Source organism: Piliocolobus tephrosceles, chromosome 17 (genome assembly GCF_002776525.5).
Source record: "Piliocolobus tephrosceles isolate RC106 chromosome 17, ASM277652v3, whole genome shotgun sequence".
NCBI classification, from domain to species: domain Eukaryota; kingdom Metazoa; phylum Chordata; class Mammalia; order Primates; family Cercopithecidae; genus Piliocolobus; species Piliocolobus tephrosceles.
The window spans coordinates 14016392-14040735 of NC_045450.1; the positions used below are offsets into that span (position 1 = coordinate 14016392).

The window sequence follows — 24344 nt, forward strand, 5'->3', positions numbered from 1 at the left end:
GAGGCGGGTGGGTCACTTGAGATCAGGAGTTGGAGACCAGCCTGGCCAACATGGTGAAACCTCGTCTCTACTAAAAATACAAAAATTAGCCGGGTGTGGTGGCTCACGCCTGTAATCCCAGCACTTTAGGAGGCTGAAGCAGGTGGATCACCTGAGGTCAGGAGTTCGAGACCAGCCTGACCAACATGATGAAACCTCGTCTCTACAAAATACAAAAAATTAGCTGGGCATGGTGGCGCATGCCTGTAATCCCAGCTACTTGGGAGGCTGAGGCAGGAAAAATACTTGAAGCTGGGAGACGGAGGTTGCCGTGAGCCGAGATTGCATCATTACACTCCAACCTGGGCAAAAAGAGCAAAACTTGTCTCAAAAGAAAAAAAAAAAAATACAAAAATTAGCTGGTTGTGGTAGCATGCGCCTGTAATCATGGCTCAGGAGGCTGAGGCACAGAATCGCTTGACTAGGAGGCAGAGGTTGCAGTGAGCCAAGATCACGCCACCGCACTCCAGCCTGGGCAACAGAGTGAGAATCTGTCTCAAAAAAAAAAAAAAAAAAAGAAATGTTACAATTATAGTTGAAGCAGCCTGTGTCTCTCCATGAACTAACTAATCATCCCCTCCTGTGCTTGTATTTACCGCCCTAAATTTGTGCCTTTGTAATCCACATGCATGTCTTTATGCCTTCGCTGCACTTGTATGTGTTCTAAATAATAGTATTGTTTGCATATTTCAATATTTTCGTATAAATCCTATGTTGTATATATCCGTATGCAACTTTTTTTTTTTTTTAAGAGCTTTTTTAGCTGGGTGTGGTGGCTCATGCCTCTAATTCCAGCAATTTGGGAGGCCAAGGCAGGAGGATTACTTGAGCCAAGGAGTTTGAGACCAGCCTGGGCAACATAGCAAGACCTCATCTCTACAAAAATAAAGAAAATTAGCTGGGCATGGTGGCAAATGCCTATAGTCTCAGCTACTTGGGAGGCTGAGGTGGGAGGATTGCTTGAGTCCAAGAGTTCAAGGTTGCAGTGAGCTATGATCGCACTACTGCACTCTGGCCTGGGCAATAGAGTGAGACCCTGTCAATTAAAGTAAAGAAAGAAAGAAAAGAAAACCAGCGTTATTGAGATGTAATTCATACACCGTACAAGTCACCAATTTAAAATGTACAAGTCAATGGCTTTCCGTATATTCAGAGTTGTACCTCCATCACTACAATCAATTTCAGAACATTTTCATTACCCCAAAAAGAAACACGGCCACCTTCTTAGCCATCACCCACCAGTCTCCCCATCCTCTCTTGGCAACTCCCAATTTCCTTTCTGTCTCTATAGAAAGGAAGTGTTCCTATTCTAGACATTCCCTATATGGAATTCCACAGATGGAATGCCATTTATAATGGAATCACGGACCTTTGAATCTGACTTCCTTCACTTGGCATAATGCTTTTAGGTTCCTCCATGTTGCAGCAGGGATCAGGTCTTCATTATTGACAAAGAGTGTTTCATCGTATGTATACAGCACATTTTATTTGTTCATTCATCAGTTGACCATTTGGGTGGTTTCCGCTCTTAGCTATTATGAATAATACAACTATGAACATTCATGTACAAGTTTTTGTGTGGACATATGTTTTCATTTCTCTTCTATATACCTATGAGGAAAGTTGCTGAGTCATATGGTAACTCTAAGTTTTTGAGAAACTGCCAAACAGTTTTTCAAAGCTCTGTGCTACTTTACATTCCCACCAGCAATGTGTGATGATGGTTTGAATTTCACGACATCCTTGCCAACAGTTATTACGATCTGTCTTTTTTATTATAGCCACCCTAGTGGGTGTGAAGTGGTGTCTCATTATGGTTTTGATTTGCTTTTCTCCGATGGCAAATGATGTTGAGCATCTTTTCATGTGTTTATTGGCCATTTGTTTATCTTCTCTGGAGAAATGTCTATTCAGATCCTTTGCCTATTTTTAATTGAGTTATTTGTCTTTTTATTATTGAGTGGTAATCATTCTTTATAGATTCAAGGCACAAGTCTCTTATCAGATATACAATTTGTGAAAATTTGGTCTCATTCTGCGGGTTGTCTTCACTTTCTTAATGTCTTTGAAGCACAAAAGTTTCCCGTTTTGAAGTCCAATTTAGCTGGGCATGGCGGTACACGTTTTCAGTCCCAGCTACTCAGGAGGCTGAGGTAGCAGGATCACTTGAGCCTAGGATTTCAAGTCCAGCCTGGGCAACATAATAAGACCCCATCTCTTAAAAAAACAAAATCCAATATTTCTATTTTTTCTTTTGTTGCTTATGCTTTGGGTATCATATCTGGGAATCCATTGACTAATCCAAGGTCATGAAGATTTCATCATATGTTTTCTTCTAAGAGTTTTACAGTTTTAATGCTTGCATTTAGGTCTTTGATCCATTTTGAATTAGTTTTTGTTGTTGTTGTTGTTGTTGTTTTGTTTCTTTGAGATGGAGTCTTGTTTTGTCACCCAGGCTGGAGTACAATGGCCCAATTTCAGCTCACTGCAAGCTTTACCTCCCGGGCTCACACCGTTCTCCTGCCTCAGCCTCCCGAGTAGCTGGGACTACAGGCTCCCGCCACCACGCCTGGCTAATTTTTTGGTATTTTTAGTAGAGACGAGGTTTCACTGTGTTAGCCAGGATGGTCTCAATCTCCTGACTTTGTGATCCGTCTGCCTCGGGCTCCCAACGTGCTGGGATTACAGGTGTGAGCCACTGAGCCCGGCCAAGTCTTATCACATTTTAAACCAATATCCTATAGTTGGACATTAAGGCTATTTCCAATTTTTAACTTTATAAATATAGCCACAGTGGACCTATTTAAAATAGCTAAATTTTTTTTTTTTTTTTTTTTTTTTTTTTTTTTTTTTGAGACGGAGTCTCACTCTGTCGCCCAGGCTGGGGTGCAGTGGTGCGATGTCAGCTCACTGCAAGCTCCGCCTCCTGGGCTCACCCCATTCTCCTGCCTCAGTCTCCTGAGTAGCTGGGACTACAGGTGCCCACCACCATGCCCGGCTAATTTTTTGTATTTTTAGTAGAGACAGGGTTTCACCGTGTTAGCCAGGATGGTCTCGATCTCCTGACCTCGTGATCCGCCTGCCTCGGCCTCCCACAGTGCTGGGATTACAGGCCTGAGCCACCACGCCGGCCTCATTTTGAATTAGTTTTTGTTTATGGTGTGAGTTAAGGGGCTCACTTCATTCTTTTGAATGTAGCTACTTTGTTGTCCTACCACCATTTTTAAGACTGAATTGTGTTGGCTCCCTTGTAGAAAATCAATTGATCGAAACGTGAAGGTCTATTTCCGGACCGTCAAGCCTAGTACAGTGATCTATATGTCTGTCGTTACGTCAGTTCCATACTGTCTGATTACTATAGCTTTGTACTAAGTTTTAGTGCTCAGGAAGTATGAGCCCTCCAACTTCGTTCTTTTTAAAGATTAACTGTTCTGATTCTCTTGAATTTCCATATGAATTTTAGGACTGGTTTGTTAATTTCTGCAAAAAAGTTACCTAGTATTTTGAAAGGATGACATTGAATCTGTAGATCAATTTGAAAAGTTTTGCTATCTTTTTTTATTTTTTTTTCGAGACAGGGTCTCGCTTTGTCGCCCAGGCTGGGGTGCAGTGGCAGGATCTCGGCTCACTGCAAGCTCCACCTCCCGGGTTCACGCCATTCTCCTGCCTCAGCCTCCCGAGTAGCTGGGACTACAGGCGCCCGCAACCGTGCCTGGCTAAGTTTTTGTATTTTTAGTAGAGACGGGGTTTCACCACGTTAGCCAGGATGGTCTCGATCTCCTGACCTCATGATCTGCCTGCCTTGGCCTCCCAAAGTGCTGGGAATCCAGGCGTGAGCCACTGCACCCGGCCTGCTATCTTAATATTAAATTTTCCATCTATAAACATGGGATGTCTTTCCATTTATTTAGGTCTTCTTTAGTTTCTTTCAACAATGTTATATAGTTTTGCAGTGTAAAAAGCCTCATACTTCTTTGGTTAAATGTATTCCTAAGTAGTTCATTCTTTTATAAAATATTTATGTTTTTATTTATTTGTTTATTTATTTATTTATTTTCATTTGGAGACAGGGTCTGTCTGACACCCAGGCTGGAGTACAGTGACCAGACCATAGCTCACTGCAGCCTCAAACTCCTGAATTCAAGTGATCCTCCCACCTCAACCTCCCGAGTAACTAGGACTGCAGGCATGGCCACTACACCGGGCTAATTTTTTTTTAATTTTTGGTAGAGATAGATTATTGCCATATTGCCCAGGTGGTCTCAAAGTCCTGGGCTCAAGTGATCCTCCTTCCTTATCCTCCCATAGTGCTGGGATTACTGGCATGAGCCACCATGCCTGGCCTTGTTTTTTATTCTTTTTGATGCTCTTGTAAATGGATTTTTCTTAATTTCATGCTAAATGTTCTTCTTTTCAACATATAGAAGAACTACAGCTGGTTTTTGCATATTGATCTTGTATCCTGCAACCATACTAAACTGGTTGAGTCATTCAAATAATTTTTGGTAGCTTCTTCCTAATCTTCTATGTACAAGATTATGACAACTGTCAAACAGAGACAGTTTTATTTCTTCCTTTCCAGTCTGCATACCTCTTCTTTTCTCTTGCCTACTTGTTCTGCCTAGAATTTTCCAGAACAATGTTGAATAGCCGTGGCAGTAGTAGACATCCTTTTCTCATTTCTGATTTTAAGGGGAAAGCTTTCAGTCTTTCACGATTAAGTGTGATGTTAGCTCTGGGTTTTTCATCAATGCCCTTTATCTGGTTGAGGAAATTCCCTTCTGTTCCTAGGATATTGAGTGTTTTTATTGTGAAGCACATGATTTGCTCTTCTCCCCCAACATCGTGAGTTTTATCAATGTGTCACTGTGGTTTGTAATGTCTACTTTCACTAAAGATGTTGTAAGGCAGATACAGGAGAAGGTTAAATCACCTATCACCCCTCTTCTCTAATTACATCTTCTTTATCTCTCTCAAGCTACCTAGGATATGCCCCTGCCACAACTCCCCCTTCCACCCCCTGCCCAGGCAAACTCTCTCCTCTTTCATCCACGTGCTCACCAGAGGGCTTTTTAGCAAAACAGAAACCCTCTTCCTTTTTCATCCATCTGGAGATAAATAAAGGAGAGTGGGAGTTCCAAAGAAGAATCCCTTCACTCTGCTTGGTGGGGAGAAGGTAGAACGGCAGATCTTCCTGAAGGAGGGTGTGTTTGAGCTTAGATTAGAAGCTGGGTAGGATGCTGCCAGGGAAGGAAGAAATAGCTTTGAGCAAAGACATCTCGGGTTGTCCCTGATGAACGGGAATTTAGCCCCCAACAAGGTCCAGGCAGTTTAGCCTCAACGGTTCTTACAAGGATCTTCTATTCATATGATAGTTACACTGAGTGGATCTCAGGAGACTTGATACGATATGATTTATTTTTCTTTTTTGAGACAGGGTCTTGCTCTGTCAACCCAGGCTGGGGTGCAGTGACGGGATCATGGCTCACTGCATCCTCAACTTCAAGCAATCCCCCTGCCTCAGTTTCCCGAGTAGCTGGGACCACAGGCTCAGGCTACCATAATTTTTAAATTTTTTGTAGAGATGGGGATTTGCCATGTTGCCCAGGCTGGTCTTGAACTCCTGGGCTCAAGTGATCCTCCCACCTTGGCCTCCCACAGTGCTGGGATTAGAGGTGCATGCCACCATGCCCGGCTATTTTTATACAGATGAGGTCTCCCTATGTTTCCTAGGCTTGTCTCGAACTCCTGGGCTCAGGCAATCCTCCTGCCTCAGCCTCCCAAAATGCTGGGATTATAGGCATGAGTCACTGTGCTGGCTTTGATTTCTGACCTCTAGAGTTGCCTTGTCCAATATGGTAGGCACAAGCCACGTGTAGCCATTCAAGTGTAAATTAAGTGAAATTAAATAGCATTAAACATTTACTTCTTATTTGCACTAGATACGTCTCAAGAGACCAATAGCCACATGTAGTTAGTGGTTGCCATGTTGGATAGCACAGCTATAGAACATTTCTGTTATCACAGAAAGATCTATTGGACAATATATTCTAGTATTGGAAGGAAGAAAGCTGTAGTGAAGATGACTGAGTGGTTTGAGCCAGATAGGTAGGCCCCAGGCATAGGGTGAAGATGGCCTGGGCTGGGGATTAATAGGCTGGGTCCCAGTTCTGGCTCTGCCACCCCTGTTTCTGTCACCTTTGGAAAAATCACTTCCCTTTTCTGGTTTTCCCATTGTTGAGAAAATGAAATTGTTGGGCGATGTCATCCCAGGAGCCCAGGCAATGATTGATAGATTCTATGGTTGTTTAACTAGAAAGGGATGTATTCAGCTGTTTCTTCCAGATGTAGAGAAAAGAGCCTTGGACTCAGGAAGAAAGCAGCTGGTTCTGGTACTACCCAGTTGAGTCATCACGGGCAAGTCACTTCACCTCTCTGAACCCCATTTCCACATCTGTGAAACTGGGTGAGAGGGTTTTGGGAGGATGAATTGAGAGGAGTTAAAGGAAAGCACTCTGAGAACAGAGGAGGGATAACAGGATGTGACCAGGTCAGATCAAATGGGAAAGTTAGCAAAAACAAAGCTAAATGGGTTTATTTGCTAAAAGGATTTCTCAGAACCCTTAATATGCTAATGTGCACTGTGAATCTCTAAGTATTTCCTAAATTAATATGACCACAGAATTCCTTTAAAAATAAAATTATTATTGCCAGGTGTGGTGGCTCACGCCTGTAATCCCAGCACTTTGGGAGGCTGAGGCGGGTGGATCACTTGAGGTCAGCCTGGCCAACATGGTGAAACCCCGTCTCTACTAAAAATAGAAAAATTAGCCGGACGTGGTGGTGGGCGCCTGTAATCCCAACTACTCGGGAGGCTGAGGCAGAAGAATCGCTTGAACCCAGAAGGTGGAGGTTGCAGTGAACCAAGATCATGCCACTGGACTCCAGCCTAAGCAACAGAGTGAGACTCCGTCTCAAAAAAAATAATAATAATTGTTGCAAGGAATGCTCACAGGCATTTGTTACTGTTACCGGGAACCCACTTGGGAATTATCCTTAGACAGGGATAGAGCACTTTCCTTGGCTACAGCTTGGACTGATGGCTGTCACCCAGCATTGCCCCTGAAAAACATCTGGTCTTAGGAAGAATTGGAAAGATCTGGGTTAGATGACATCATAGAGATGGCTTAGCGTGCAGGCAGCCTCCAGAGGAAAGTGGGAGGGAAAAGTGAAAATCTGGAGAAGGTGAGGGTGGCAGTGAGAACTTATTATTTACTTAACGCAGGTGCCGACTATAGGGCAGGCAACAACCTTGACATTTTCTTTTTTTTTTGAGATGGAGTCTCGCTCTGTCATCCAGGCTGGAGTGCAGTGGTGCAATCTCAGCTCACTGCAACCTCTGCCTCCTGGGTTCAAGCAATTCTCCTGCCTCAGCCTCCTGAGTAGCTGGGACTACAGGCACGTGCCACCACGTCCGGCTAATTTTTTTGTATTTTTAGTAGAGACGGAGTTTCACCGTGTTAGCCAGGATGGTCTCAATCTACTGACCTCATGATCTACCCACCTCGGCCTCCCAAAGTGCTGGGATTATAGGCATGAGCCACCATGCCCGGCTGACCTTGACATTTTTATAGGCATCATCTCCCATCCTCAGGACAACTCTGAGAAGCAGCTGATGTCATACCCGTTTTCCAGATAAGAAAACTGAAGCTCAAGGGGTTAAGCAATGTATGAACGTTTAACACGCAGTAAATGGTAGAGCTGGGATTTGAACCCAGGGCTGCCTGGGTCCAAAGCCCATACTCTAATCCCTCTGCCTCAAGAAGCCTAAAATATCATGACCCTGGAGCTTTCAGCCTGTAGGGGATGAGAAGGCAAACCGCCTGCGGTTTGTAAATCTGGTATTATCATCTGGCTTTTTCCTGATATCTGAGTGAGCTCTTTTCAATGGAATGAGCTTAATCCGTTATCCTCCCCCAGTCTTCCCAGTTTCCCATCAAACAAAGATGATTCAAGAGGCCCCAAATGCAGAGCTAAAATCAGCCTTTGATCCTTGCCACCTCCCACCTCTCACTCCTCTGGGAATCGCTAGGATTTAGGAGGCCAGTATTGAACCTGAGATTCAAGAACTGTTTCTGAGTGGCTTACACCCATGTCCTGAGCGCTCTGAGTGAAGGCAGAGGTGCTGGTTAGTAAGGTGGGAGGTAGAGATACCGAGCTCCCAGGCAGGGATGAGGGGCACAGCATGGAGCAGTGACTTCTGGCAGTGTTGTGTGTCTTCATGGACTGTGCTTATCTCCATCTGGAAATTAATCAATTGCAGTCAAAAGCAGTGGTACCGATTTATAATTTTTCAGAATCTAACTTCTTAAGGGTATTGAACCTTTACCTCTAAGGCAATCAAGTCCGGATGGCAAAGGGAAACCCTCTTGTCACCAGCACTTGGGCACTTAAGAACAGCATGGCAGGTTGCGGCCTTGCAAGGGAAGAAGAGGGGAAACTTTGTAAATACTGTGTACCCTGACGGTTTTGGCTGCGCTTGAAAAGAGGCGTCTTCATTTGCAGTTAATTAGATTAACTCAGCTGCAATTACGAATGGAATCCCTTGCTCCAGCAACAGCGAACGTTTGTTGAACATGTGTTGTAATCTTGCCTTTAAATACAACCGCATGTATGACATATTTTGTTTTCTCTTGGCCATTGGACTGGAAAACTATTAATACAACATCTGCTTTGCTTTCTGATTGAATCAGGGGCAAAGAGCAGGTCTCTGTAGTGTCCTTCAGATTATGCCTGGGATATCGAGTTACAGCTGCTAACCACTTTCCCACTGCTTAAGAATCCAACCCTGAACATGACTTTTCTATTGGAAATGCCGGTCTCACTCACTGGAGGACTAAATTACCTCCTGCTCTTGCCTCCAGCATGTGAAGTCCACCCTCGCACCTCCCACGCCTCAACAACTCACTATTGTAAACTCTTGTTAGTTTTTAAAATAGTACTCAACCCCGTTTGAAATTATTTTATTTTGCGTTTAGTTGTTTGTCTGTCTCCACCATGAAAATATTCCCTCCAGAAGGACAGGACCCATGTCTGTTCCCCACGCCCTCCCCTCCTCTCCCCTAGGGCCAAGAACACTTAGTAGGCAACTGAATAAATATTTGTTAAATAAATCACGGTGTTTCCCAATTGCGTGGAGAATGAAGTAAGAGTGAAGCATTTGGTGAGAAAGTGACAATCTTCTTGCAATCATTTCAGTCCTGATAGTAGCAAGAGTCTCAGTGCTGGGCGAGGTGGCTCACACCTGTAATCCCAGCACTTTGGAGAGGCTGGGACGGAAGGATCACTTGAGGCCAGGAGTTTGAAACCAACCCGGGCAACATAGTGAGACCTTGTCTCTACAAATTAAAAATAAAAACAATAATGATAATAATAATGATAATAAGCTGGGCGTGGTGGCACACACCTACAGTCCCAGCTACTTGGGAGGCTGAGGCAGGAGAATCGCTTGAACCCGGGAGGTGGAGGCTGCAGTGAGCCGAGATCGCACCACTGTGCTCCAACATGGGCAACGTGGTGAGACTCTGTCTCAAAAATAAAAAAAATAATAAAAATAAAAAAGCCAGGCGCAGTGGCTCATGCCTGTAATCCCGACACTTTGGGAGGCCAAGGCGGGTGGATCACCTGAGGTCAGGAGTTCAAGACCAGCCTGGCCAACATGGTGAAACCCCGTGTCTACTAAAAAAGAAAAACAAAAAATTAGCTGGGCTTGGTCGTGGGCGCCTGTAATCCCAGCTACTCAGGAGGCTGAGGCAGGAGAATTGCTTGAACCCGGAAGGCGGAGGTTGCAGTGAGCCGAGATTGTGCCACTGCACTCCAGCCTGGGGGACAGGGCAAGACTCCATCTCAAAAAAAATACAAAATAAAAAAGTCTCCGTTTGGTGTCTAACATCTCTTTTCCTTGCTATTCTCATCCCCCAACACCTCCACACTCCCCACACCCTGCCTCATTTTTTGTTTAAATAGAAAGTACATTTTGGGGCTCAGAGTGAAGGACAGTTACGGAGGCTAGCTAGGATTTAATACTATTGTTTGGTTTTCGGAGTGTTTAATCCCTTTCAAATAACATTTGCAGCTCCACAGTTCTGGTAGTAATATAAAGTTTCCCTTGGAAAGAAATTCAAGTGTATTGCTTTAAAGGGAAACAGTCACAATGCAAGTGAAATGAAACGAAAGGCTTGGAGGTGGTCTCTGCATGGCTAAAGTTTGGAAACGAATGCACACATGCATGCACATTCGTCCATGTGACTGTCCACTTAGAGGTCTGTTTGACCAGTGCCTTGTGAAAGGCAATTCAGCAAACAGAACTTTATCTTCCTCTCTTCCCCAAATAATTCAGGCCTGTGCTGCTAAGTCCTAGCTCCTCATCTCTTCCCCTTCCTCCTCTCCCTGCATCCACCTTTAGGAGTTATCATTACTCAGAAAGGGACCAAGAAATATAAGGGACCTGGGACTACATGAGACCGGATGTGGAAAGCCCCTCAAGACACTAGCAGGAAATACCTGCAGCCGTATTCCTAGCCGAATCCTGAAATTGCAGACAAATCGTGCACTTTTCTGGAAGGAAGTCTCACTGTCATTCGTCAAGTTCTGAAAGGGTCCCGAGAAGAGTTCGAGACCACTGGGCTGGAGGTGGCACCAGGAATGGATCGTTGGCCTGGAGTTCTGACCCCTGGTTTTCTGCCGCACACAGCTGGTCCGTTAATAATGCAGCGAGTTAATAATTAAAATGAGATTGTGTGATCCTTAAAGATGCAGGCTCACTCCCTCCCATCTTCACTTGAAGAAGGCTGTTGCCACCAAAATCAGTGGGCTCTCCCAGAAGGTTCTGTACTTACCTGTGCTTACAGGTAAACACAGAGAACGTCAGTTTTTCTCTCCGGGTCTTCTCCATTTATGCATCCAGAGACTACAGCTGGCTGGTTCATCTTTTACCTTCACAATCCTTCATGTTTAATTGCTTCTACTTCTGCCTCTACCCTATCTAACTTCTCCAAAATATTTCTTGTCAGTACCCCAGGATCAAGATGGGTGGACCCACTGCTCTGTTTGTAAGCTGGGAGGCAGGAAGTTTGGCTTGGCTGTGTGACTGTAAGCAAGTTACTTCACTTCTCTGACTCATAGGAATGCTGTTAAATTTAGATCAAATGAAGGAACAGATGTGGGAGCTCTGCAGAAAGTTAGAAGAGTCATCTCGGATGTGAAAGCTCTATTTAGGGAGCAGCAATCAAGTCACCATCTGACCAATAACTCCTAGAAGACCCTGGAATAAGGCTCCTCCCAGTCACAAAAAAAAAAAAAAAAAAAAAAAAAAATGACATGGAACTTGCAACTTTTGCGGTGGTTTTAAACATGATTTTTTTTAAGGTGGGTCCCACTCAATTCTCCAAGGCATAGTAGATAACCCTCCATCAGTAACTATCTATGATGGGTATCTGTGGTCCTGTCATACTTCCCTTAAAGGACTCTGACCTAGGCCGGGCACCGTGGCTTACACCTGTAATCCCAACACTTTGGGAGGCTGAAATGGGTGGATCACCTGAGGTCAGGAGTTCGAGATCAGCCTGACCAACATGGAGAAACCCCGTCTCTACTAAAAATACAAAAATTAGCCAGGCGTGGCGCATGCCTGTAATCCCAGGTCGTCAAGAGGCTGAGGCAGGAGAATCGCTTGAACCCAGGAGGCGGAGGTTGCAGTGAGCTGAGATCTCACCACTGCACTCCAGCCTGGGCAACAAGAGTGAAACTCTGCCTCAAAACAAAATAACAAAAACAAAAACAAAAAAAGACTCTGACCTATTCCCAGGCCATGTGGTGGTTGGGATGGTATTGATTGGCTCCAGATGTGAACATGTGATTCAGAATTGGCCAATTGGATCATTACATTCCCTTGATCATAAGCAATTGGTTTAACTCTGAGTATGTCCTTTAGTTTGGGCCAGTGAGATGCAAGAAGACTTTTACAAGCATTTCCGAGATGTAATCATATTCCTTTCAAATAGAAGCTAGCTTGATAGTGGGCCCAAGCTACTGCAGTCTTCTTAACAGCAGAATGAGAGAATTGGAGAATGGCCTGCAGCAAAAACTGGAACAAGAGATGGATGGAGACAGAGTTGTGATTTTATTCCTTGAGCCCTGGAATCCAGTTGTGTCTGAATTGTTGAGCTTTTTGATTATATGAAATGTAAATTGTGTTTGTTTGTTTGTGTGAAACCTCTGTGGCATGAGTTTTGTGTCCTTTGCAACCATAAGAGAACTGACTGACTACAGTATCTATATATATGTATATATATATTTTTATGTGTGTGTGTGTGTGTGTGTATATATATATATATATATGTTTTTTTGTTTTTGTTTTTTTTTTTTTGAGACAAAGTCTCTCTCTTTCTCCCAAGCTAGAGTGCCCTGTGTGATCACAGCTCACTGCAACCTCCTCAAACTCCTGGGCTCAAGGGATCCTCCTTTCTCAGCCTCCTAAATAGCTGGGACAACAGGCATGTGCCACCATGTCTGGCTAATTTTTTAAAAACTCTTTTGTAGAAATGGGTTCTTGTTGTGTCACCCAGGTTGGTTTTGAACTTCAGGCTCCAAGCAATCCTCCTGCCTCGACCTCCCAAAGTGCTGGGATTACAGGCATGAGTCACTGCACTTGGCCTCCCTTTGAGAACTTTATGAAAGCTTCCTTTCCAAGAAAAACACACTCTTGTATTCACATAAAAACATGTATGGAATTTCAGGATTCCGTGTGCCTCCTGAAACCCACTCTCGGTCCCTAGGATAATAACCCCTGTTCCTGAGTGTGGAATCCAAAGGGCTTTTCTGGAAGAATCCAAGCTCTGGAACTGCCCTGCTTGTTGTAAATCCTGGCTCCACCTCTTATAGCTACATGAACTTGGGCCTCTCTGAGCCTCAGTTTCCCCAATTAGAAAAAGGAAATAATATCTAACTTTATAGGGTTGCAGTGAAGCCTACATGAGTTTATTTAGGCAAGACATTTAGAACAGTACTTGGCATATATTAAATACACACATGTTCATCACCAACCTCTTTATGATTTTAGTTTCATTGATTATTTTCACTGAGCTCATTAATTCTATTTCCAACATGGTTCTGTATCTGGCTCATAGATATATCTTCTGGGCTACATATTATTCTTAAAGTAAATAAATAAAGGCATTGACAATGTTTAGAAATTAAGAGTTCACATGAAAATTGGGCTGTTTGGCCTCTCTTGGGACATCAGGTCTGATAAAACCAGGCCATTTGCACCTGGCATCATGAACTGGCACTGGATAATTCTCTGGTTCACCGCAGTCCCCACCAGTCCCCAGTACTAACACGGAGAATCCATAGTCCTGGATCATTGTGCTTTCAAAGTCATCATATCCCTTAAGGCCAAGAAATCGTTCTTGTACCCATGAAAATGAAAGCTAAATCAAAGAAGCTATGTATTTTTTTAAAGAAATCATAACATTTATTTAAGTAAAAACTATGCCCATCAGTTTAACATTGCAAACACCTTCATTTACTTGCTTTATTGCCTGGCCCCTGCAGGCATTTGAGTTTTTGATCGTGGCTCTACACAATTACTAATCATTGGCTATTCCTTCCTTCTCCTCTCTTAGCCTGTTGACTCAAAAGCATGAAAAGCCCCAAGTGGCAGGGTGGCAGTCTTAACTTCCAGCTCAATGAAATCATTGTTTTGTCTTCTGATGCCAGCATTCTTCCCTCTGGAACTAAGACCTCTAGGCCAGCAAAGCATAAAGTCTCAAGAACAGGAAGCAAACATTTTGCTAGTGGGTTGCTAGGGGTGATGGTGAGTGGTGCCACTCCCATTTCCACCTCCTTGATTCCTGGATCTGTGAATCCTGGCTAGCAGAGAAATAGCACCATATATTGGATATTAATTGAGAGCATATTCATCCTTCTGGAGAAACTTGCCTCAGCCCTGCAAGGTATTACTAGTTAGCTGGTGCTGTAATTGAGTCTTCAAAGAGCTGTTCCAGTATTCTATAAAGCCAGCTGCTTCAGCAGGATAAGGAAGATAGTAAGACCAGTGAATTCCATGAGCATGGGCCCATTCCTGCACTTCTCTTGCTGTGAAGCCCAGTCACGTTGATATATAAAATTAACCATCACAATCTCTATCAAGTTTTTTTTTTTTCATATACAAATTTTTTTGTAATAATTTTCTACAGATTAACTTCTGGCTCTGTACATCTCAAACTTTGTTTCTCCTCCATGACCCACACACTTGGAAATATTCAAGCTGCAGTGCAGGCTTCACATCCTAATTCCAGGTGCGTTGGCCCACTGAGTAGTAAGCATATTTCTGGAAACCATTTCTACATTAAGCCAGCTAGCAGTTACTTAACTCTATAAGGAAGTGACTGTGAACTGCATAAATAGATCCCACTGAACCCAAACCAAATGTATCCCCAACTCAAATTCCCTCAGCTGTTATAGATCCAAAAAAGGCTTACAGAAATTCCAATGCTGTCCAACACAGAGGGAGTAAGATGGGAGAAATGGAAGGGAAGTCAGATGAAAGGACTGATGTTGATCAGTCTTAACTGACTGCGGTTGAACTATCCTATGCTTGCAAATGTTACAGAAACATTGACCACGTGAGACCCTTGTTAGGGTCCTACCAGGGCCTTGGCAGTACCTAAGCCTGTGACAAACCCTTCAGCTTTATGAGCTTCACAGTATATTCACCCTGCCTATACAATCCTCATTCTGGCCAAACTGGATTGACACCCACTGCCTGGGTACCCCCTGCACTGTCCCATGACCTTGCCTTTGCTTGTGTTAGCTCCCCCTCCCCTGGAACAAATCCCATCTGGGTCAAACACTCTGCCTCCCATGCAAGCATCCTTGATCTTTTCCATGAATCCTTTTCCATCCTTCTCTACACCCTAATAGAATTTCATGCTTTATGTTTTTGATTGCGCTTGTCAAACATTACCTTGTCGTGTAGTCTTTCATCTGCTCAGCAAATATTTGCTGACTGTCCATGGTGTTTCAGCCATTGTTGCGGCTCTAGAGATGCTTCAGTAAACAAGCCAGGTCCCAGTATTCTTGAAGCTTATAGCCAAATTTGGGGCAGGAATTATAAATACCTGAAAATTCAAAGACCATCGCAGAGAGTGACAGGGTCATGGAGAAGGATATCACTTTAGCCAGGTGGTCATGGAAGGCCTTTCTGATGAGCTGACCCTGCGTGATGAGAAGGAGCCACCTCCAAGAAGAGCTGAAAGAAAGGCATTCTTGGCACAAGGAACATCAGATGTAAAGGCAGTAAGGCAAGAGACTGTGAGACCATGGCTGCTCCATATGAAATTATAATGGAGACCACTCTCCTTCCTGTTGCTGGTGAGCCCTTAACCCTTGTATGCTACTCAAGGCCTTGCCACTTCTGTCTCCTTACTGGAGCTTCCCTTTCAGCGCAGGATCCTCCTCTGTTTGGAACTTCTGGACTCTGCACCGAAACACGGTTCTTCTGTATTTCAGGGTGGGAAACTCCTCTGGTTGCATGGTAATTATGGATAGGCTGCTAATGCATTAGATATCTCATCTCAGACAGTGTCTGAACTTAACAACAAGACTTTTTTGTAGGAAAACACCTTAATTTCAAGGTGTTTTCAATATTATTTGATATTATTTGATATTATGTCAATATCAACCCATGTGGTATGTCAGTGGAGGAGATATTTTTAGACCAAGCCCTGCTATTCTCTGGTAGTGTGGTGGCACCAACGCCAGCTTAAGATGACACCCGTTTGTTATGTCACAGTTCTGGAGGTCAGAAGTCCATGCATAGCACATGGCTCAGCTGTGTCCTGTTACAGTCTCACAAGGATAAAATCAATCTGTTGGCTGGGCCAGCTCTGAGGGTGAATTAAGTTGTTGGCTGAATTCAGTTCTTTGTGGTTGTTGGACTGGGGTGCCTCTTTCCTGCTGGGGGCTAGTCTTTGCTAGTAGAGGCAGCCTGCATTCTTTCTCATGCTTTCCATGTGGCTCACTCCTGCAGCAGCAGGACAAATGCCCCTCATGCTTTGAATCTCTCTGACTTCTTATTTTAAAAAAATATTTCCATAAGTTTTTTGGGAACAGGTAGTGTTTGGTTACATGAGTAAGTTCTTTAGTGGTGAATTGTGAGATTTTGGTGTATCCATCACCCAAACAGTATACACTGCACCCAATTTGTAGTGTTTTATCCCTCATCCTCTTCCCACCCTTTCCCTCTGAGTCCCCAGAGTCCATTGTATCGTTCCCATGCCTTTGCATCCTCATAGCTTAGTTCCCACTTTTGAGTGAGAACATACAATGTTTGGTTTTCCATTCCTGAGTTACTTTACTTAAAATAACAGTCTCCAATCCCATCCAAGTTGCTGCAAATGCCGTTAATTCATTCCTTTTTATGGCTGAGTAGTATTCCATCATATATGCCACAGTTTCTTTATCCACTCATTGATTGATAGGTATTTGGGCTGGTTCCATATTTTTGCAGCTGTGAATCGTGCTGCTGTAAACATGTGTGTGCAAGTATCTTTTTCATATAATGACTTATTTCCCTCTGGGTAGATACTCAGTAGTGGTATTGCTGGATCAAATGGTAGATTCCTTAAAGAACTAAAAGTAGAACTCTCTGACTTCTTCTGCCACATCTCTCTGACTCCAGCCAGAGAAAGTTATCTGCTTTTAACGGCTCCTATGATTATGTTGGACCCACCAAAAAAAATCCAGGATAATCTCCCTATTTTAAAGGCTATACTTTTAATCACACCTGCAAAATCTCTTTTGCCATGTAACATCACCTACAGGTTCCAGAGGCTAGTAGAGTCTACATGTGTTTGGAGAGCCAGTCTGCCTACCACGCTAGAGAAGGAGGTGGAAATCATGGGATTTTCACCCTTGCTCCAACACTTGCTGTAACTGGGAGCAAATCCCTGAGTTCCAATTCCTATCTCTGTAGAGGAGATGGGAGCCAGGACTTAACAACTCTGTCACAATCCCATTTTAGAGTTTCAGCTTAAATAAAATTGTATAAGCAAAAAGCATTTCTCTTTTTTTTTGAGACAGAGTCTCACTCTGTCACCAGGCTGGAGTACAGTGGTGCGATCTCCACTCACTGCAACTTCTGCCTCCTGGGTTCAAGTGATTCTCCTGCCTCAGTCTCCTGAGTAGCTGGGACTACAGGCCCATGCCACCACACCCAGCTAATTTTTGTATTTTTAGTAGAGACAGGGTTTCACCATTTTGGCCAGAATGATCAGGGTGGTCTCAATCTCTTGACCTTGTGATCTGCCCGAAGTGCTGGGATTACAGGTGTAAGCCACCGTGCCCGGCCATAAAAAACATTTCATCAGTTCAGTACATACATAGAAGTCATTGCTAATACTGTTCTTTTTTTTTTTTTTTCTGGACGGGGTCTCACTCTGTTGCCCAAACTGGAGTGCAGTGGCCTTAGCCTCCCGAGTAGCTGGGATTACAGGCACCTGCCACCACGCTCGACTAATTTCTGTATTTTTAGTAGAGATGGGGTTTCGCCATGTTGACCAGGCTGGTCTCAAACTCCTGACCTCAAGTGATCATTCACCTCAACCTCCCGAAGTGCCGAGATTATAGGCGTGAGCCACTGTGCCCAGTCTAATACTGTTCTTATACCATGTGGTGCTATCTCTATTTTTTAATTTTATGCTTTTATTTGCTCTTATGTTGTGTGGTTCCCCTCTGCCACCCCCAGTAATTCTCCAGTGAAAGGGAGCAGATATTAACCCGCAGAGCTGGTTTACAAATAATGGGCTCCAGGGCTGGGCACAGTTGACTCACACCTATAACTCCAGCACTTTAGGAGGCCAAGGAAGGAGGTTGCTTGAGCCCAGGAGTTCAAGACCAATCTTGGCAATAAGGGAAGACCCTGTCTCTACAAGAAAACAAAAATAAAAATAATTAGCCAGGAGTAGTTGTGTGTGCCTGTGGTCCCAGCTATTCAGGGGGCTGAGGTGGGAGAATCGTTTGAGCCCAGAAGGTCCAGGCTGCAGTGAACCATGATTCTGCCACTACACTCCAGGCTGGGTGACAAAATAAGATCCTGGCTCTGGAGCCTGATTACCTGCGCTTAAATCCTAGTTTCTCTATTTATTATGTGACCCTGGGTAAGTTTTTAAGCTCTGTGCTTCAGTTTCATTATCTGTAAAATGAAAAGAGTAACAATATCAAGGGCAGATATATATACACACACACACACACACATATACATATGTAATATATATATTTTATATGTGTGTTGCAAGGAGTGAATTAAGTTTACATATGCAAAGCACTTAAAACTGCACCTTGCACAAGGGCTGGGTGTGGTGGCTCATGTCTTTAATCCCAGCACTTTGGGAGGCTGAGGCTGGCAGATCACCTGAGGTCAGGAGTTTAAGACCAGCCTGGCCAACATGGTGAAACCCCGTCTCTACTAAAAATATAAAACTTAGCCAGGCATGATGGTGCACGCCTGTTATCCCAGCTACTCTGGAGGCTGAGGCAGGAGAATCATTTGAACCTGGGAGGCAGAGGTTGCAGTGAGCCAAGATCACGGCACTGCACTCCAGCCTGGGTGTCAGAGTGAGACTCCATCTCAAAAAAAAACAAAAAAACAAAAAACTGTGCCTGGTGTATTGTGGCAGCTGCTGTTATCACCATCATCTACCTTATTATCAGCAATCACATTGCCGCCTCCTGTTGGTATCGTTCACAGCCCTTCTTACCATTTGCAATCATAAACTTTGTCTGTGCATTTGCTCAGCATCTATTTTCCTGTTAGAGCTGAGCTTCATCAGAGCTATTATTTTTAAGGGAGTTGCTTATGATTAACTTTTCTTACGTAAGTCATCAAGCATACATTTTATAAGCACATTGAAATGTTGAGGATAAAGCTAATGTCTCCTTTGGACAAAATATTTCCTACTAGTCCCTTCTCCCCTTCCCCAGATAGAGGTAGCCAAAGTCTGACAATATCAAGTGTTGCTGTGACTGTAGAGAAATAGAAATGCCCAGACAATGTAAACTGATATGACCACTGCAGAGGGCAGCCTGGCAGTAGCTATTAAAATTAAAAACAGGCATTTCTCATGACTCAGCAGTTTCACTTCTCAGAAAATGCCTTAGAGTTGCATTGGCAATTAGACCCAAGACATCACGAAGAAGGCTGGCCATTGCTGCATTCTTCATAATATCAAAAATGGGACAACCTAACATTCATCAAAAGAAGAATGTTAAATGAAATACAGCACCTCCTGAGAGGTGGTGCAAGAAATAAGTGTCAAACTTCTATCTCTAGTTTTTAATTTTACATTTTTATTTGTACTTTACAGGTTTTAATTAGAATAACAAACTTCCTATGAGTCGGGGTCTGTTTCTGCAATTTTCCCAGCACTGTTGTGAGGCGGGTGCTATCATTATCTCAATTTTATAGATGAGGAAACGAAGACACAGAGAAATTACGTAACTTGCCCCAGGGTCCCCAGTGGAGCTCAGATTTGAACTCTGGCAGTTCGATTTCCAAGTAAGTGGGATTAATCTTTATGCTATATAGTTTTTCCTTTTTTTTGTGATGTACATAACATAGTAATATAACAGTTCGTGTCTTTTTTTTTTTTTTGAGACGGAGTCTCGCTCTGTCGCCCAGGCTGGAGTGCAGTGGTGCCATCTCGGCTCACTGCAACCTCCGCCCCTCCAGTTTTAAGCAATTCTCTGCCTCAGCCTCTGGAGTAGCTGGGATTACAGGTGCATGCCAGCGCGCCTGGCTAATTTTTTTTTTTTTTTTGTATTTTTGGTAGAAACGGGGTTTCACCATCTTGGCCAGGCTGGTCTTGAACTCCTGACCTCGAGATCCACCCACCTCGGCCTCCCAAAGTGCTGGGATTACAGGCATGAGCCACCGCGCCTGGCCAACAGTTCATGTCTTAATGTGTAAACAAACAATATGCAGCAACTAAGGGTTGTTTAAAGTTCAAAACTTCAAAGGGTACTTGATCACAAAAGCTTCAAGATAGACAGGGGGCAGTAAACAGTCAGCCATAAGAAAGATGAAGTAAATTTCTTAAATTTTTTGAGACAGGCTTTCACTTTGTCTGCCAGGCTGAAGTGCTGTGGTGCAATCATGGCTCACTGCAGCCTCGACCCATCAGCCTCAAGTAATACTCCCATCTTAGCCTCCCAAGTAGCTGGGACCATAGACATGCACCACCAAACCCAGCTATCAATTTTTTTTATTTTTTGTAGGGCTGGGGTCTTCCTATGTTGCTCAGCCTAAGGATGAAGTAGATCTTTATAGGTCAGTTGTGTCTTAGTTTGCCTTGTTTACCCAGTGGCTATCACGGTGCTCACAGCTAGTAAGATCTTGTTAGGTGTTAGAGAATAAATGAATAACCTTCATGCAGTGTCTGCCCTAGTCTGACTTAAGGTAGGAAAAAGGAGCCCAGTCCTAGGTCATCGTGCTCCTGGCTACTGCTCCTGGGGCCCTGTGGGCCTAGACTCCTGGCTGGGCAGGTGCAAGAAGCTCAGGTTTCCTAGAACAGGGACATGGAAGTTTGTGAGGCTAAGTAAAATGACTAGAGATTCCTGGAAGAGCAGTAAGGAATCTAAAAATGCAAAAACAACCCCTGGAACTAATAAATGACTATAGCAAGGTCACAGGATGCATGGGCACCATGCAAAAAATGTATCATTTCCCCATACACTAGCAATGAACAATTTTGGATGCAAAATGAAAAAAAACATTAACAATCACTCAGGGAAAAAACACTTAGGATATAAACCTAACAAAACATATATAGAAAGTATATACTGAAAATTACAAAATATTGATGAACTAAATCAAGAAGACCTAAATAAATGGGGAGATGCACCATGTTCATGGACTGGAAGATTCAACGTAATATAGATGTCAGTTCTCCCCTAATAGATTTATAGGTTTAACACAATTTCTATCAGAATCCCAGCAGTGTTTTTTTGTAGATATAAATAATATTATTACAAAATTTACACAGAAAGATAAAGAAGCTAAAATAATATTGAAAAAGAAAGTGGGAGATTATAGGTTTACTCTGATGTTAAGACTTACTATATAGTTAAAATCATTGTGACTGTGAGGTGTAGACACACAGATCAACGGAACAGAATCGAGAATTCAAAAATAGACCCACACAAGTACTCGCAACTGATTTTTTACAAATATACAAAAAGACAATCATAGACAAAAATATAAACTTCAAACCAAGCCTCACACCTTATGCAAAAATTAACTCAGGGCATAGATATAAAACATAAAATTATAAAACTTTTGCAAGAAGATATATGGGGAAATCTTCATCACATAGGGTTAGATGAGGCATTCTTACACATTGCACCAAAAGCACAACCCATAAAGAATAAATTCATAATTTGGACTTTATCAAAATTTAGAACTTTAGTTTTAATGAAAGAACCAGTCAAAAAGATGGAAAGATGGGCACAGATTGTGAGATAATATTTGCAAAACACATATCCAGCAAAAGACTTGAGTCTGGAATATACAAAAAGAACTTTAAAAATTCAGTGGCTATAAAGAAGAAATCCAATTAGAAAATGGGCAAAAGGCATGAACAGACATTTCACTGAAAAGGATATATGGTCAGCATACAAGCCCATGAAAAGATGTTCAGCATCTTCGGCCATTAGGGAATTGCAAAATAAAGCTACAGTGAGCTATAACAACACACATATTAGTATGGCTCAAATTTTAAAAATTGACATACCAAGTGCTGGAGAGGATGTGGAACAACTGGATCTCTCAGGCATTGCTGACAGGAATGTAAAGTAGTACAGAAACTCTGGGAAAAAAAGTGTAGCAGTTTCTTACACAGTTAAACAAGCACTCACCATAGGACCCAGCAATTGTACTCCTGCATATTTATACCAAAGAAATGAAAATGTATGTCCATACAAAAATCAGTACATGAATGTTCACAGCAGCTTTATTCATAATAGTCCCAAACCAGAAACAACCCAAATTTCCATCAATAGACAAACAGATAAGCCAACTGCTACTCAGCCACAAAAAAGAATGAACTAATGATACATTCAACAATTCAAGTGAATCTCAAGGACATAATGCTGCATGAAAAAAAAAAAAAAAAAGACACTGTCAAAGGGCTGTGTTCTACATGATTCCATTTATATAATGTCTTCAAATGACAAAATGATAGGAATGGAGAACAGATCGATGGTCGCCAGGGGTTAGGATTGGAGACAGTGCAATTGTAACGGGGTCTAAAGAGGGTATTTCTTTGTGGTGATAGAAAAAAAATCTTTATGCTGAGCATGATGGTAGATACAGAAACCTCTACATATGATGAAATTTCAGAGTATTGTACACTAAAGAAATTAAAATGAATGCATGTAAACACTGGTGCAATCTGAAGAAGGTGTGTAGTTGAGTGAATACTATTGTATCAGTGTCTGTTTCCTGATTTTGAAAAGGGACTGTGATTGTATAAGATGTTATCACTGGGGAAGCTGGACAAAGATGGTACAAGGGAGCTCTACTATTTTTGCAAGTTCTTGTGAGTCTCAAACTACTTCAAATTTTAAATTTTTTAACTTTAAAGGGGATTCCTTATGAAAGTTCGGAAACAGTGATAGAGCAGTCACAGCCATGAGGAGGGGTGAAGTACCTCTGTGGACCAGTCCTATCTTATTTGCTATTGTTTCTCCAGCAACTTACCATGGTGTGTAGCAAATAGAAGTTAACAAGTAGCTGTGGGCTGGGCACAGTGGCTCACACCTGTAATCCCAGCACCTCGGGAGGCTAAGGCAGGCGGATGGCTTGAGCTGACGAATTCAAGAGCAGCCTGGCCAACATAGTGAAATCCTGTCTTTACTAAAAATACAACTTTGGAGGCTGAGACACGAGAACAGCTTGAACCCAAGAGGCGGAGGCTGCAGCAAGCTGATTGTGCCACTGCACTCCAGCCTGGAGCACAGAATGAGACTCCATCTCAAAAAAAAAAAAAGACAAACAAACACAAAAAACAAAACAAAACAAAAACAAGTAACAAGTAACTGTGAAATAAAGGAATACTCTAGTGCAATGTTTGCCCTAGTCTGACTCTGAAGGTAGCAAAATAGAGGCCAGACCTAGGTCTTCCAGCTCGAGTTTCCCCTCCCCCAGGTCCTGTGGCCTTAGGCTCCTGGATGGGCAGGTGCAGGAAGGCTCGGGTTTCCTGCAGCAGGAAGATGAGTGACAGGGCTGGTGATTCCTGGAAAAGCAACAGGCAGGTGGACAGTGAGCAGCAGTGCTGCCCTAGGACTGAGGAGGGACAAGATCTCCCCATGATTCTATTCTGGCCATTCGGTTGGGCACATTGCACTGGGAACGTGGGGCCCCTTCTCCCACACAGCTCTCCTCTCCCACAAGCCTGGGCTAAGAGCTGCTTTGAGCTGCCTGCCTGCAACTTGGAATTTTACTGCCCCCTTTGGGAGCCTCTTAGGCCTGGGTTGGAGTCCCAACTGCAACTTCCTAGTTGTGCGATCTTGGGACAAGTCACTTTACCTCGTGGAGCCTCAGTGTTTCCACCTATGAATTGGGACTAATATCTCCTTAGCTTACTAGACTCATGTGCAGAAACTGAGATCATTTGGGTCAAGGGCTCAGGGATAGGCAGATTGTCTGTGCTCAGGGAATATGATCCTTTCACCTTACTCCTCACCATGTGCATCAGGTGCCAGTGCAGAAGGTTGGCCCCAGCATTGTGAATGGGTTTGTTCTTCTTTGTGTTGGGTTGTCTTTGAATGGGTTGTCTCCTTTGTGTCTAGCTGAAGTGAATTAAAACAAGCATCCTGGGGAAAACTCAAAGGGGTGCGGATCTTAAAGGGTAACCAGAGGACAGGTGCAGCGGCTCATGCCTGTAATCCCAGCACTTCAGGAGGCCAAGGCAGGAGGTTCAGCCTGGGCAACATAACAAGACCCTTGTTTCTACAAAAGATAAATTAAAAAATTAGCTGGGTGTGGTGGTGCACACCTGTGGTCCCAGCTACCCGGGAGGCTCAGGATCCCTCCTGGGATTGCTTGAGCCCAGGAGGTCAAAGCTGCAGTGAACTATGATCACACCACTGCACTCCAGCCTGGGCGACAGAGAGAGACTTTATCCATTAAAAATATATAAATATTGAACCTGGGAGGCAGAGGTTGCAGTGAGCTGAGATCAAGA

General features: G+C 43.3%; 1 long non-coding RNA gene across 1 annotated transcript; it reads right to left on the minus strand.

Annotated features, from left to right (window-relative positions):
• Positions 1-4409: 4409 nt before the first annotated feature.
• LOC111555210 lies at positions 4410-11085 on the minus strand. The gene is made up of 3 exons (XR_002735457.1): positions 10938-11085; positions 8429-8515; positions 4410-4930 (listed from the first exon to the last, which is right to left on the minus strand). It is a non-coding gene; the product is annotated as an uncharacterized LOC111555210 (long non-coding RNA).
• Between the last annotated feature and the right edge of the window lie 13259 nt (positions 11086-24344).